The 15,644-nt window shown below is 42.8% G+C and overlaps 1 protein-coding gene across 8 annotated transcripts in view; it reads right to left on the bottom strand.

The window, feature by feature from the left end:
* Positions 1–15,644, bottom strand: part of NF1 (neurofibromin 1) — a 1,379,374-nt gene that overhangs the window by 271,361 nt on the left and 1,092,369 nt on the right. The gene's annotated exons all lie outside the window — the stretch shown is intronic.

A 15,644-nucleotide genomic window follows, 5' to 3' on the forward strand; every position in this document is an offset into this window, starting at 1 on the left:
TGATGTCTAATGTATGCAGTGCTCTTTCAGCTACAGAATCTGGCTGTGGGAAGAACACTGGTAATTCTACCGTTTGATTCAAGTGGAACGGTGAGATCACTTTTGGTAAAAAAATTGGATTTGTCCGTAGAACTACTTTATGCTTGTGTATTTGAATAAATGGTTCTTGTATGGTAAATGCTTGAATTTCACTCACTCTTCTTAGAGATGTGATGGCAATCAAAAATGCAATTTTCCATGTTAAGTATTGCATTTCACAAGAGTGCATGGGCTTAAAAGGTGGACGCATGAGTCGTGTTAAGACAATGTTGAGGTTCCATGAAGGAACTGGTGGTGTTCCTGGTGGTATAATTCTCTTTAGGCCTTCCATAAATGCTTTTATGACTGGTATCCTAAATAATGAAGTTGAGTGCGTAATTTGCAGGTAGGCTGAAATTGCGGTCAGATGTATCTTTATTGAAGAGAAAGCTAACTTTGACTTTTGCAATTGTAGTAAGTATCCTACTATATCTTTGGCAGATGCGTGTAAGGGTTGAATTTGATTATTATGGCAGTAATAAACAAATCTTTTCCACTTATTTGCATAGCAGTGTCTAGTGGTAGGTTTCCTAGCTTGTCTTATGACCTCCATACATTCTTGTGTGAGGTCTAAGTGTCCGAATTCTAGGATTTCAGGAGCCAAATTGCTAGATTCAGCGATGCTGGATTTGGATGTCTGATCTGTTGTTTGTGTTGTGTTAACAGATCTGGTCTGTTTGGTAGTTTGACATGAGGTACTACTGAGAGGTCTAGTAGTGTTGTGTACCAAGGTTGTCTTGCCCATGTCGGTGCTATTAGTATGAGTTTGAGTTTGTTTTGACTCAATTTGTTTACTAGATATGGAAGGAGTGGGAGAGGGGGAAAAGCGTAAGCAAATATCCCTGACCAGCTCATCCATAACGCATTGCCCTGAGACTGATCTTGTGGGTACCTGGATGCGAAGTTTTGGCATTTTGAGTTTTCCTTTGTTGCAAATAGATCTATTTGTGGTGTTCCCCACATTTGGAAGTACGTTTTTAGTATTTGGGGGTGAATCTCCCATTCGTGGATCTGTTGGTGATCCCGAGAGTGATTGTCTGCTAACTGGTTCTGAATTCCTGGAATAAATTGTGCTATTAGACGAATGTGGTTGTGAATCGCCAAATGCCATATTTTCTGTGTTAGGAGACACAACTGTGTCGAGTGTGTGCCTCCCTGTTTGTTTAGGTAATACATTGTTGTCATGTTGTCTGTTTTGACAAGAATGTGTTTGTGGCTTATTATGGGTTGAAATGCTTTGAGCGCTAGAAATACCGCTAACAGTTCTAAGTGATTTATGTGAAACTGTTTTTGCTGTATGTCCCATTGTCCTTGGATGCTGTGTTGATTGAGGTGTGCTCCCCACCCTATCATGGAAGCATCTGTTATTACGTATTGTGGCACTGGGTCTTGGAAATGCCGCCCTTGGTTTAAATTTATACTGTTCCACCATTGAAGCGAGATGTATGTTTGGCGGTCTATCAACACCAGATCTAGAAGCTGACCCTGTGCTTGTGACCATTGTGATGCTAGGCACTGTTGTAAGGGCCGCATGTGCAACCTTGCGTTTGGGACAATGGCTATGCATGAAGACATCATGCCTAGTAGTTTCATCACCAGTTTGACTTGTATCTTTTGATTTGGATACATGGTCTGTATCACATTGTGAAATGTGTGAACTCTTTGTGGACTTGGAGTGGCAATCCCTTTTGCTGTGTTGATTGTTGCTCCTAAGTATTGCTGTGTTTGACACGGCAGAAGGTGTGACTTTGTGTAGTTGATTGAGAAACCTAGTTTGTGGAGGATTTCTATGACATATTTTGTGTGTTATGAACACCGTCTTAGCGTGTTGGTTTTGATTAACCAATCGTCTAGGTACGGGAACACATGTATTTGCTGCCTTTTGATATGTGCAGCTACTACTGCTAGGCATTTTGTAAAAACTCTTGGTGCAGTTGTTATTCCGAATGGCAACACTTTGAATTGGTAATGTATCCCTTGGAATACAAACCTTAGGTACTTTCTGTGTGAAGGATGTATTGGTATATGGAAATATGCATCCTTTAGGTCTAGTGTTGTCATGTAGTCTTGTTGTTTGAGCAGTGGGATTACGTCTTGTAATGTAACCATGTGAAAGTGATCTGATTTGATGTAGGTATTTAATGTTCTGAGATCTAGTATAGGTCTCAGACTCTTGTCTTTTTTGGGTATCAGAAAGTACAGGGAGTAAACTCCTGTGTTTATTTGTTGTTTTGGTACTAACTCTATTGCTTCTTTTTGTAGCAAAGCCTGAACTTCTAGTCCTAGAAGATCTATATGTTGTTTTGACATTGTGTGTTTTCGGTGGGATGTTTGGAGGGAATTTGAGAAATTCTATGCAATAACCATGCTGGATAATTGCTAAGACCCAAGTGTCTGTTGTTATTTCCTCCCAATGTTTGTAAAACTTGGTTAGTCTCCCCCCCACAGGTGTTATGTGTTGGGGATTTGTGACCTTGAAGTCACTGCTTGTTTGGAGGAGTTTTGGGACTTTGGAACTTTCCTCAATTCCTTTGAAATTGTCCCCCTCTATATTGTCCCTGAAAACCTCCCAGCTGATACTGGCTCTGGTAAGTGGGCTTTGTTTGTGAGGTTGTGGCTTCTGTGGTTTGCCCTCGAAACCCCCCTCGAAATTGTGTCTTTCGAAATGTGCCTCTGCTCTGTGGGGAGAAGAGTGCGCCCATGGCTTTGGCCGTGTCAGTGTCTTTCTTAAGTTTTTCGATCGCAGTGTCCACCTCCGGCCCAAACAACTGCTGTCCGTTGAATGGCATATTCAGCACAGCTTGCTGTATCTCTGGTTTAAATCCTGATGTACGCAGCCATGCATGTCTCCTTATTGTTACTGCTGTGTTGACAGTTCTAGCAGCTGTGTCTGCAGCATCCATTGTTGACCGTATCTGATTATTGGAGATACCCTGTCCTTCTTCTACTACTTGCTGCGCTCTTTTATTGGAACTCCTTGGGTAAATGTTCAATAAGGTGTTGCATCTCATCCCAATGGGCCCTATCATCTGGCTAGCAAAGCTTGCGAATTTGCAATACGTCACTGGTTTGCTGCCTGTGCACCCTTTTGCCTGCAGCATCGAATTTTCGACTTTCTTTATCTGGAGGTGGTGCATCTCCTGAAGTATGAGAGTTGGCTGTTGTGTAATGTACACGGGGTCTGTTGGTGGCGGTTTATATTTTTTATCTACTCTTGGAGTAATGGCTCTCCCTTTAACAGGCTCCTCAAACACTTGTTTGGAGTGTTTTAGCATTCCGGGTAGCATAGGAAGACTCTGATATTGGCTGTGTGTGGACGACAGTGTATTAAAAAGAAAGTCGTCTTCAATGGGCTCTGAATGAAGGCTGACATTATGAAATGCCGCTGCTCTTGACACCACCTGTGCGTAGCCTGTACTATCCTCTGGTGGCGATGGTTTAGCTGGATAGCATTCTGGACTATTATCTGACACTGGTGCGTCATAAAGGTCCCATGCGTCAGGGTCATCTTGACTCATTCCTGTATGAGTTGGGGATTGCATCATTGGTGGAGTGGCTACCGGTGATGGTTGCGGAGAGTGATGTGGGGATGGTGGCGGTGTTACTTGTTTAGCCACCTTTGCGTGTGGCTGTTTGTCCTTGTCTTGGAAGGCAAGCTTGCGTTTCATTTTGACTGGAGGAAGAGTGCTGATCTTCCCTGTATCTTTTTGAATCAAGAGCCGTCTTTGTGTGTGATCTGGCTCTATTGCCTGTAATTCCTGTCCAAATCTATGTGTCTTCATTTGTGTGGACAGTCCTTGTTCCTCAGTGTAGGAACTTGTTTTCGGTTCCGAGGCCGGATATTTCGGTACTGAAACCTTTTCGGCTGCTTTTTTCGGCTCCGACAAAACCTTTTTTACTTTCGGCGTCGTGCTCTCTCGGTGCCGACCCGTTTCGGTGCCGCTGTCTCGGTGCCGAATCTTCTCTGAGCCACTATCTCGGGCCCGAGATTGCTGTGTGCCGGTATCTCGACCGGAGTCGGATGACTTCGACACCAGCTCGCCCTTTTTCGGTGCAGTTGAACGGTCACCTACTTTTCGGGTTAAGCCATGGCCTGTTGGCGGTGGCGTCCCCTGGGCTTTAGCGCTTTTCTCGTGAGTTCTTGATTTTGACGTCTTACTCACGGTTTTAGGCGTTTCCTCGGGATCGATCTCCTCAGAGTCCGACTCCTGGGTGGAGAATGTTTCTTCCTCCTCCTTGAAACGCTCTTGTCCTGTCGGCGCCGACGCCATTTGCAGTCTTCTTGCTCTTCGGTCCCTGAGTGTCTTCCTGGACCGAAACGCTCGACAGGCCTCACAAGTATCCTCCTTGTGTTCTGGTGACAAACACAAGTTACAGACCAGATGTTGATCTGTATATGGATACTTGTTATGGCATTTTGGACAGAAGTGGAATGGGGTCCGTTCCATCAGCCTTGAAGAGACACGTGGCCGGGCCGACCAGGCCCCGACGGGGATGGAAAAAAACCCCAAAGGGCCACCGGAGCTCTTCTTAATTCGGTGTTGATCTGTTGTAACGAACCCGATACCGAACGCAAACAATACCGACGATTTTTCAGAGATTCTAACTAACTTTCCGACCCGAAACACGGAGCAAAAAGGAACACGTCCAAACCCGATGGCGGAAAAAAAACAATCTAACATGGAGTCGACGCCCATGCGCAATGGAGTCGAAATGGGAGGAGTCCCTCGGTCTCGTGACTCGAAAAAAGACTTCTTCGAAGAAAAACAACTTGTAACACTCCGAGCCCAACACCAGATGGCGGGATGTGCACAGCATGTGTATCTGCAGCTACACATGCCATCGAACATACAAATATATATATATATGTGTGTGTATATGTATATATATATATATATATATATATATATATATATATATATGGAAAATGTCACTTACCCAGTGTACATCTGTTCGTGGCATGAGACGCTGCAGATTCACATGCTGTGCATTATCCTGCCATCTAGAGTTGGGCTCGGAGTGTTACAAGTTGTTTTTCTTCGAAGAAGTCTTTTCGAGTCACGGGACCGAGTGACTTCTCCCTTTCAGCTCCATTGCGCATGGGCATCAACTCCATCTTAGATTGTTTTTCCCTCAGAGGGTGAGGTAGGACTGGTAGAATGAGAATAGTAAAGATGTCCATGCAATGGAATAGATATGTATGTACTTAATGTGTATTAAAAGAATATTTATTTACATATTTACAATTTTCATTCAACTAAAAACGGCTACAGGCTACCGGGGAGGTGGGAGGGCGCATGTGAATCTGCAGCGTCTCATGCCACGAACAGACGTACACTGGGTAAGTGACATTTTCCATTCGGTGGCATGTGTCGCTGCAGATACACATGCTGTGCATAGACTACCAAGCAGTAATCCCCCCCAAAAAGCGGTGGTTCAGCCTGTAGGAGTTGAAGTTGTCTGAAATAATGTTCTTAATACAGCCTGTCCTACTGTGACTTGTTGCGTTGCTAACACATCTACACAGTAATGCTTAATAAATATATGAGGCGTAGATCAGGTGGCTGCCTTACAAATTTCTGTCATAGGTATATTCCCAAGAAAAGCCATTGTGGCGCCTTTTTTCCTAGTGGAATGTGCTCTTGGTGTAATAGGTAATTCTCTTTTTGCTTTAATATAGCAAGTTTGAATACATTTAACTATCCATCTGGCAATGTCTGCCTTGTTTGGATATAAGATTTCCTGCATGAGGTTTTTGGAAGGCTACAAATAAATGTTTTGTTTTACGAAATTGTTTCATTCTGTCAATGTAATACATTAGTGCTCTTTTTATGTCTAATGTGTGCAAGGCTCTTTCGGCTACTGAGTCTGGTTGCGGAAAGAAGACTGGGAGTTCCACAGTTTGGTTAGATGGAATGGTGATATGACCTTTGGTAAGAATTTTGGATTTGTACGGAGAACCACTTTATGTTTATGTATTTGTATAAAGGGTTCTTGAATAGTAAATGCATGTATCTCACTCTTCTAAGTGATGTGATAGCTATTAGAAAGGCTACTTTCCAAGTCAGATATTGCATTTCATAAGAATGCATGGGTTCGAATGGTGGGCCCATGAGTCGTGTTAATACAATATTAAGGTTCCACGAAGGTACTGGTGGTGTTCTTGGTGGTATGATTCTTTTTAGTCCCTCCATAAATGCTTTAATGACTGGGATTCTAAAAAGTGATGTTGTATGTGTAATCTGCAGATAGGCAGATATTGCAGGGAGATGGATTTTAATGGAAGGGAATGCTAGATTAGACATTTGTAAGTGTAATAATTAGCTTAAAATGTCCTTTGTGGAGGCATGTAGTGGTTGAATCTGATTAGTGTGGCAGTAGCAAACAAATCTTTTCTATTTGTTTGCGTAACAATGTCTAGTTGTAGGTTTTCTTGCTTGTTTAATGACCTCCATACACTCTTGTGTAAGATTTAAATGTCCGAATTCTAAGACTTCAGGAGCCAGATTGAGTGATGATGGATTCGGGTGTCTGATCTGTTGTTTGTGTTGTGTTAACAGATCTGGTATGTTTTGTAATTTGATGTGGGGTACTACTGATAAGTCCAACGGTGTTGTGTTGTGAGATACAATTTGAGAAAGAAACAGGGACCAGGGCACTCTGAGTCTCTATAATAAATATATAGTCCAAAATGAGTAGAGTTGCAAGGAGTGTTTAATCCAAGAACAGACAACAGCCAACACGTGTTTCGTCCTAGCGGACTTTTTCAAGGCTCATAGATTCAGACTTGGATGAAGAATAGTTTCACTAGGGCTGCTGTAGCCCCTAAAATATAGCATTGGTTCCAATGTAAATAGTCAGTCTTGCATATTTTGTGGCTAGTGCTCCTGTCTTTGGCACTATGCGGCTTGCCGTACTCGTAAGTATTGGTCAAATAGTATATCCGTAGTTACATACGGTGATAGACACGGGGTCCCTCTGGGCCCAACCTTATTTCTTTCAGTCACTATACGTTTAGTAATGCATCCATTAGTGCGGAGAGCGCAAGGACAGCGCGTGATAACGCTGTCTTGTTGCCGGTGTTGTGTACCACGGTTGGCGAGCCGAGGTTGGTGCTATGAGTATTAGTTTGAGTTTGTTTTGGCTTAGTTTGTTGACCAGATAAGGAATGAGTGGGAGAGGGGGAAAAGCGTAAGCAAATATCTCTGACCAACTGATCCATAGTGCATTGCCCTTGGATTGAGGTTGTGGATATCTGGACGCGAAGTTTTGGCATTTTGCGTTTTCTTTTGTTGCAAATAGGTCTATGTTTGGTGTTCCCCAGTGGAGGAAGTGATCCTGTAGGATCTGGGGATGAATTTCCCATTCGCGAGTTTGCTGGTGATCTCGACTGAGATTGGCGGCTAACTGATTGCCTGGTATGTATTGTGCTAATAGGCGAATATGATTGTGAATTGCCCAATGCCAAATCTTTTGTGCTAAGAGACACAGTTGTGACGAGTGTGTCCCGCCTTGTTTGCTGAGATAATACATTGTTGTCATGTTGTCGTTTTGACAAGGATGTGTTTGTGGGCTACCAGTGGTTGAAATGCTTTTAATGCTAGAAACACCGCTAGCAGTTCCAAATGATTTATGTGAAGTTGTTTTTGTTTATTGTCCCATTGACCCTGTATGCTGTGCTTGTTGAGGTGTGCTCCCCACCCCATCATGGAAGCATCTGTTGTTATAACAGCTTGAGGCACTGGGTCTTGGAATGTCCGCCCTTTGTTTAAATTTATAGGGTTCCACCATTGAAGCGAGGGGTGTGTTTGGCGGTCTATCAACACTAGATCTTGAAGTTGACCCTGTGATAGTGTCCATTGTTTTGTTAGGCACTGTTGTAAGGACTGCATGTGTAATCTTGCATTTCGGACAATGGCTATGCATGAAGACATCATGCCTAGAAGTTTCATTACAAACCTTACAGGGTAGTGTTGGTTTGACTGTATGCTTGATCTTACATTTTGGAACTCTTGGACCCTTTGTGGACTTGGAGTGGCAATTGCCCTTTGTGTGTTGGGTGTTGCTCCCAAGTACTGTTGTATTTGGGATGGTTGCAGATGTGATTTCTGGTAATTTATAGAGAACCCCAGTTTGTGTAGAGTTTCTATAACGTATTGCGTGTGGAGAAGACACTGTTGTTGAGTGTTTGTTTATATTAGCCAGTCGTCTAAATATGGGAATACGTGCATGTGCTGTCTCCTTATGTGAGCGGCTACTTCTGCTAGGCATTTTGTGAATACCCTTGGGGCTGTTGTTATTCCGAACGGTAGCACTTTGAATTGATAGTGTACGCCGTGCATTACAAACCTTAAGTATTTTCTGTGAGAAGGATAGATGGGTATGTGGAAATACGCATCCTTGAGATCCAATGTTGTCATGTATTCCTCCTTTTTTAATAAGGGAACCACGTCTTGAAGTGTTACCATGTGGAAGTGGTCTGATTTGATGAAGAGATTCAGTGTTCTGAGATAGGTCTTAACGTTTTGTCCTTTTTTGGAATTAGGAACTATAGTGAGTAGACGCCTGTTCCTTTCTGATGATTGGGTACGAGCTCTATTGCTTGTTTTTGTAGTAGTGCTTGGACCTCTATTTGTAATAGGTCTAAGTGTTGTTGGGACAGATTTTGCGTTCTTGGTGGTACATTTGGCCGGAATTTTGTGAATTCTATGCAATAACCATGTTGGATAATTGATAGGAACCATGCGTCTGTGGTAATATGTGTCCAGTTTTGATAATATGTAGTTAACCACCCCCCACTGGTGACAAGTGTTGGGGTTTTGTGACATTGAAGTCACTGTTTGGTTTGGCTTGGTTTGGTTGCTTGGAGCTTTCCCCATCCTCTTGGGAATTGTCCTATATAGGAACCACGAAACCCTCCCCTTTGGTATTGTGCCTGATAGGTGGGTCTGGTTTGAGAGGTGGAAAGCTCTGATGTTTGTTGCCGAAAGCCTCCCCTGAATTGTGGTTTCCTAAAGGTGGCTCTGACTTGTGGGGAATAGAGCGTGCCCATGGCTTTGGCCGTGTCTTTTTTTTAAACTTCTCAATTGCTGTGTCAACTTCCGGCCCAAACAACTGTTCTTGATTAAATGGCATGTTTAACACCGCTTGTTGAATCTCTGGCTTGAATCCAGAACTTCTTAACCATGCATGCCTGCAAATGGTTACCGCTGTGTTGACCGTTCGTGCTGCCGTGTCTGCCGAGTCTAGTGCAGACCTTATCTGGTTGTTAGATATGGCCTGTCCTTCTTCCACTACCTGTTGGGCACGTTTCTGGTGTTCCTTGGGCAAGTGCTGTATGATGTGTTGCATCTCGTCCCAGTGTGCCCTGTCATAGCGAGCAAGTAGGGCTTGCGAATTTCCAATCTGCCATTGAGTGGCTGCTTGTGCTGCCACTCGTTTGCCCGCTGCGTCAAACTTTCTGCTTTCTTTGTCAAGCAGTGGAGCGTCTCCCGACGATTGAGAGTTTGCTCTCTTTCTTGCCGCTCCTACAACCACTGAGTCCGGTGTAAGTTGTTGTGTTATGAACACCGGATCTGTTGGGGGAAGCTTGTACTTCTCAACTCTAGGCGTGATAGCCCATCCCTTTACAGGTTCCTGGAAGACCTGTTTCGCGTGTTTGAGCATGCCCGGGAGCACTGGCAGACTCTGATAGGAAGCGTGGGTGGATGCCAAGGTATTAAACAGGAAATCATCCTCCACTGGCTCTGTGTGCATTGCTACGTTGTGGAACGTAGATGCCCTGGATAGTACCTGCGTATATGCAGTACTGTCTTCTGGAGGTGATGGCTTTATTGGATAACAATCCGGACTGTTATCCGATACTGGTGCATCATATAAGTCCCATGCATCAGCATCATCCTGTGTCATCCCAGTATGTGTGGATGACTGCATTGTAGGTGTTCCCACTGGTGACAGTTGTGGTGAGTGCGGTGGGGACGGTTGTGGTGATACCCTTGGTGGTGGGGATTTGTCTCTAACCACCTTTGCCTTAGGTTGCATTTCTATCTCCTGAAATGCAAGTTTCCTTTTAGATTTGAGTGGAGGTAAGGTTTGTATTTTTCCAGTCTCTTTCTGGATTTGTAACCTCCTTTGTGTATGGTCCGGTTCCTCCATACTTAACTCTTGCTCAAATCTATGTCTTTCCTTCACTTGACTGGAAAGTCCTTGCTCTTCTGTAAAAGAGCTTCTTTTTTGCTCCGAAGCCGCTTTTTTCGGTACCGAGGTTTCAGGTATAGTCTTTTTCGGTTCCGAAGATATTTTCCTCACTTTGGGTGAATCGAACTTTCGGTATCAAGATCGTTCGGTGCCGGAATCTCGACCGGAGTAGGAAGTCTTCGGCAAAACTCTGGCCTTTTTGGGTGACGATGTTTGGTCACCTTCTTTTCGGTGGGTTAAGCCATGGCCTGCTGGCGGTGGCGTCCCCATGGCTTTAAATGTCTTTGTGTGAGCTTTGGACGGGGCAGGTTTACTCACTGTTTGCTGCACCGTCGAGGTTCGGTCACTTTCGGATTCGTCCGAGTCCGTCCCCTGGATGGAAATGCTTTCCTCCTCTCCGACGTCGAGTTGCTCTTTCGGTGTCGACTCCATTTGCAGTCTTCTTGCGCGTCGATCTCTCAAGGTCTTTTTCGATCGAAACGCTTGACAAGCCTCGCAAGTATCCTCCCTGTGTTCAGGTGATAAACACAGATTACAGACCCGATGCTGGTCTGTATAAGGATACTACGAATGACACTTAGGACAGAAGCGGATGGGGGTCCAGTCCATTAGTCTGGGACGACGGGTGTGGTTGGGCCGACCAGGCCTCTGTGAAGAACGGAAGCCCCGAAGGGCCACCGGAGCGCTCTTGATGTCCGTGCCGATACACTAACACTAACCCGGTACCGAACATTAACAATACCGTTGAATTTTCGATAATTTAGCTATCTTTCCCGATTCAAAATACAGAGCAAAGAGGAACACGTCTGAACCCGATGGCGGAAAGAAAACAACCTAAGATGGAGTCGACACCCACGCGCAATGGAGCCAAAAGGGAAGAGTCACTCGGTCTCATGACTCGAAAAGACTTCTTCAAAGAAAAACAACTTGTAACACTCCGAGCCTAACACTAGATGGCAGGATAATGCACAGCATGTGTATCTGCAGCTACACATGCCACTGAACATAAATATATATATATGGAAAATGTCACTTACCCAGTGTACATCTGTTCGTGGCATGTCCTGCTAAAGATTCACATGCTGTACATAAGGATTCCGACATCTAGTGTTGGGCTCGGAGTGTTACAAGTTGTTTTTCTTCGAAGAAGTCCTTTTGAGTCACGAGATCGAGTGACTGCTTCTTCTGTTCCATTGTGCATGGGCATCAACTCCATTGTTAGATTGTTTTCCCGCATAGGGGTAAAGGAAGGAGTGATAGAGTATATAAGTATAAAGTAAGAGATGTCCAAGCAAATGTAAATGTATATACAAGTGTAATAACTTAAACGACTACAGGCTTCCAGGGAGGAAGGAGGGTGCATGTGAATCTGCAGCAGAACATGCCATCAACAGATGTACACTGGGTAAGTGATATTTTCAGTTCGATGGCATGTGTAGCTGCAGATACACATGCTGTACATAGACTACAAAGCAGTTTGTCCTCCCAAAAAATAGCGGTGCTTAGCCTGTAGGAGTTGAAGTTGTTTGAAATAACGTTCTTAAGACAGCTTGACCTACTGTGGCTTGTTGTTGAGATAACATGTGTACACAGTAGTGCTTAGTGAATGTATGTGGTGTTGACCATGTAGCTGCTTTACATATTTCAGTCATTGGTATATTTCTTAAGAAAGCCAGTGTTGCACCTTTCTTTCTTGTAGAATGTGCTTTGGGAGTAATTAAAAGCTGTCGTCTTTTTGCTTTGATATAGCATGTTTGGATGCACTTTACAATCCATCTTGCTAAACCTTGTTTTGATATAGGATTACCTATATGTGGTTTTTAGAAAGATACAAATAGTTGTTTAGTCTTTCTAAATGGTTTGGTTCTGTCTATATAGTACATTAACGCTCTTTTGATGTCTAATGTATGTAGAGCTCTTTCTGCGACAGAATCTGGCTGTGGAAATAAGACTGGCAGTTCCACTGTTTGATTAATATGAAATGGTGATATGGCTTTTGGTAGAAATTTGGGATTTGTTCTTAGTACAACTTTATGTGTGTGTACTTGGAAGAAAGGTTCTTCAAGAGTAAAGGCTTAGATTTCACTTACTCTTCTTAAAGAAGTAATTGCCACTAGGAAGGCAACTTTCCATGTTAGAAATTGAAGTTGACATGAGTGCATTGGCTCAAATGGTGGACTTATAAGTCTTGTAAGCACTATATTTAGATTCCACAATGGATCTGGTGGCGTTCTAGGTGGAATGATGCGTTTTAAGCCATCCATGAACGCTTTAATGACTGGAACTCTAAATAAAGAGGTATGTTGTATATTTTGTAAATATGCAGAAATTGCAGTAAGATGTATTTTTATTGAAGAAAATGCTAAGTTCGATTTTTGTAAATGATGTAAATAACATACAAATCTTGTATTGATGCTGTAAGAGGGTCTACATTTTTAGATTGACAGTAATATACAAATATTAGCCATTTGTTTGCATAGCACTGTCTACTAGTGGGTTTTCTTGCTTGTTTAATAACTTCCATACATTCTGATGGGAGTTGTAAATATCCAAACTCTATGGCCTCAGGAGCCAAATCGCTAGATTGAGTGCCTTGGGATTTGGATGTCTGATCTGACCTTTGTTTTGTGTCGACAGATCTGGTCTGCATGGGAGTTTGGAATGTGGTACTACCAATAGGTCTAGTAATGTTGTGTACCACAGCTGACGTGCCCATGTTGGTGCTATGAATATCATGTTGAGTGAGGTTTGATGCAACTTGCTGACTAGAAACGGAAGGAGTGGGACAGGGGGAAAAGCGTACGCAAATATCCCTGACCAACTGATCCATAGAGCATTGCCCTTGGATAGGGGATGTGGGTGTCTGGATGCGAAGTTTTGGCATTTTGAATTTTCGCTTTTTGCGAACAGATCTATGTTTGGTGTTCCCCACTTTTGAAAGTACTGTTGAATTACTTGAGGATGAATCTCCCACTCATGAGTTTGTTGGTGATTTCTGCTGAGGATATCTGCCAGCTGATTGTCTATCCCTGGCATGTATTGTGCTAATAGATGAATTTGGTTGTGGGTTGCCCATTTCCAAATTTTTGGGGCTAAAAGGAACAGCTGGGATGAATGTGTCCCTCCCTGTTTGTTGAGATAATACATGGTTGTCATGTTGTCTGTTTTGATAAGAACAATCTTCTGTTTGAGAAGAGGTTGGAAAGCTTTGAGTGCTAGAAAGACAGCTAATAACTCCAAGTGGTTTATGTGCAGCTGTTTCTGTTTGACATCCCATTGCTCTTGAATGTTGTGATTGTTTAGATGAGCTCCCCAACCAATCATTGATGCATCTGTTGTAATTATGGTCTGAGGCACAGGGTCTTGAAATGACCACCCCTTGATTAGATTAGTGGGATTCCACCACTAAAGGGAAATATATGTTTGGCGGTCTATCAACACTAGATCTTGTAGTTGACCGTGTGCCGGTGACCATTGTTGCGCAAGGCACTGTTGTAAGGGCTGCATGTTTAGTCTTGCGTATGGAACAATTGCAATACAGGATGCCATCATTCCTAGAATTTTCCTGACAAATCTCACAGTGTATTGTTGATTTGGTTGTATTTGTGGAATTAGGTTTTGGAAAGCTTGTATCCTTTGTGTATTTGGATATGCTAGAGCCTGTTGAGTATTTAGTATTGCACCTAAATACGGTTGTATTTTTGCTGGTTGAAGTTGTGATTTTTGGTAGTTTATTGAGAAACCTAGTGTGTGTAAGGTTTGTATTAGATAACGTGTATGATTTTGGCATTGTGTACGACTGCTTGATTTTATTAGCCAATCGTCTAGCTATGGAAAGACATGTATACGTTGTCTTCTTAGGTAGGCTGCCACTACTGCCAAGCACTTTGTGAATACTCTTGGAGAAGTTGTTATTCCAAATGGTAACACTTTGAATTGGTAGTGTTTTCCTTGAATGACAAACCTGAGGTATTTTCTGTGGGCAGGATGGATGGGTATGTGAAAATACACATCCTTGAGCTCTAGGGCTGTCATGGAATCTTGTTTTTGTAGTGGTGGGATGACATCCTGTAAAGTTACCATGTGAAAATGTTCTGACAGGATGTAAAGATTGAGGGGCCTGAGGTCTAATATTGGTCTGAGGGTGCCATCTTTTTTGGGAATTAGAAAGTATAGTGAATAAACTCCTGTTCCTATCTTAGATTGTGGAACTAATTCTATTGCTTGTTTGAGTAGTAGAGATTGGACCTCTTCTTGTAACAGAATTGTGTGTTCTGTGGTTAGTTTGTAAAAACTTGGTGGAATAGTTGGAGTGTTTATCAATTCTAGGCAATAGCCATTGCAGATAATTGATAGCACCAAGTTGTCTGTGGTAATATTTTGCCAATTTGTGTGGAACTGTTTTAGTCTTTCCCCAACAGGAGAGGTGTGGAGTGGAAGGAAATGAGAGAAGTCACTGTTTTGGGTGTTGTGCAGGCCGCTTAGAGGTTTGGAATTTTCCTCTATTTCTGGGGTATTGTCCTCTGTATGTGCCTCTAAAACTACCACGTTGGTACTGTGATAACCTATGTGAGGCAGTCATACACTGTTATAGCATAAGCATGAATACATACACAAGTAATACAGTGAAATAATTATACGATTCCAAATGGGTAATATAGTCAGTCCATGTATATCAGAACAAGTCTCTCAAAGTTTATTATAAGGAACAGTTCTCCTGAAGATGAAAACATCAAAGTATCCGATCGCTGAAGCTTCACAAAATGATTTGAGACGCAAAACAGATCTTGAGTCACACTCAAGCCAGCACTTGTTTCGTCACGCATATTCTCAGCGTTCTCAGTGATCTAGATTGGGAAAGTGGTATGTTATTGGTTACTTTGGATGTTACCTCGCTCTATACATGTATTAATCATGACCTATGACGTAAGGCTGTCCAATATATTTTTAATAAGAGATCGGCTAGCCTTTGGGAGCACACAGACATGTTAATTGAAACTATTCACTAATAACTTTTTTCTGTTTAATGGGAATTGGTTTCGTCAAAAACACGGTTTAGCGATGGGCTCCAAATTCTCCCCCTCATATGCTAATCTTTTCATGAGGTGGTTTGAGGACAAGTGGGTTTGGGGCCCGGGATCAACTCAGTGGCAAACACATATTTTGTACTGGGGTCGCTACATAGACGACTGTTTCTTAATTTGGACGGGAATTGTTGGAATTTTGTGAATTTCTGAACTCAAATACTATGAATGTGAAGTTTACATATCAATTTAGCTAGGAGAATATCGAGTTTCTTGATGTGGAGCTTTTTGTTGTGAATAACAAAATACAAAGTAGGCTTTTCCGCAAGGCTACGGCATGTAACT

Source organism: Pleurodeles waltl, chromosome 3_2 (genome assembly GCF_031143425.1).
Source record: "Pleurodeles waltl isolate 20211129_DDA chromosome 3_2, aPleWal1.hap1.20221129, whole genome shotgun sequence".
Classification (NCBI taxonomy): Eukaryota; Metazoa; Chordata; class Amphibia; order Caudata; family Salamandridae; genus Pleurodeles; species Pleurodeles waltl.